The sequence below is a fragment of the Podarcis liolepis genome (assembly GCF_965112155.1).
Source record: "Podarcis liolepis genome assembly, chromosome: 3".
Taxonomy (NCBI): Eukaryota; Metazoa; Chordata; class Lepidosauria; order Squamata; family Lacertidae; genus Podarcis; species Podarcis liolepis.
The window spans coordinates 20,926,185-20,927,497 of NC_139557.1; positions in this window are offsets into that span (position 1 = coordinate 20,926,185).

Here is a 1,313-nt window from a genome sequence, read left to right on the forward strand (position 1 = left end):
GGGTCAAGACCCTTGTTTGCCAAAGGATACAGTCGTACCTTGGTTGACGAACGCCTTGCGAGTCCAAAGTTTTGGTTCCCGAACGCTGCAAACCTGGAAGTGAGTGTTCCGGTTTGCAAATGTTCTTTGGAACCTGGACATCCAAGGAGCTTACTGCAGTCAATCGGAAGCCGCGCCTTGGTTTCTGAATGTTTTGGACGTCGAATGGACTTCATGCTAATCTATCACCTTCTTGCATAGTCTTAGTTACAAGGATATAATGAGAACCTTGACTTATAATGCTTTAAGTGTCTTACAGTAGAAAGAATCAAACTGCCTCATTCTGCATGACAAATTCATTTGTTCTTGGAGGCAAAATCACATTATTTTGTATCTACTCAATTGTACTAGACAGCTTGGCAAATATCCAGGGTTAGCTAGTAAAACATTTTGCAACAACCCATGTCTTTGCCATTTCAAGCAACACCAATGTAACTTTATTCCCCACTTTGTAAGGCCAAGAGTTGAATAGCTGGCTGTCAAGCAACAACCTACTTTAGACCTCCTGCCAGGTGTGCATGTGGGCCAAACTACCTCATAGAATAAAACAAAGCCTTATGTAATGCAGTGAACCACTTCTAGAGAACTATAGTAGGATCACTAGACAAAAGTGTGGCCATTGTTTGACATTAATGGCGCAGATCTTATAGGAAGTGATGCATCCCAATTTAGAAGAAATGTGAAAAGTGCATAAAATAATCTGCATCATTGTTCTGGACGTTCTAAGGCTTTTCTTACAATATAACCGAAGGCTTCCCATAAACTGTCCATGTCTGAAGACATTCTAGCCAAGGGAGAGTCCACCAAACCTACAAATCAGCAGCTGCCCATCTGCTAAATTTACAGGCCCCCAGGACTGGGAAAGGCACTGCCAGAATTGCTTCATGCGTTTGTCATATAGTGCTGGAAGGCTGTAATCCTGCACGCTGACCTATTTTTCTATAGAATCTCTATAGTTTATTGTCTCCCTGAAGCTCAGCAGGCTCTTTTCCGTTGGAAATATATTATTAAAATGTAGGGGTTGTTTTTTTGTTTCGCAGTCTCTCTACTAATCTATGAAGGCTTTACACAATGATTATTAAACATGCTTGGAAGAGCCAATGTGACTTGGTTGTCGCATTTGTCTAATGTCCTAAGTGTGGCAGGTTGTTTCATACTACACAAAATCCTTAAATAAGTGAATGTGGCCCCTGAAGGAATTTAATGCTTGTCTTGAGAAAGACAAAATGTTACCCACCCTTGGTTCCAATATCTACAATGAAGAGAACCCGAGG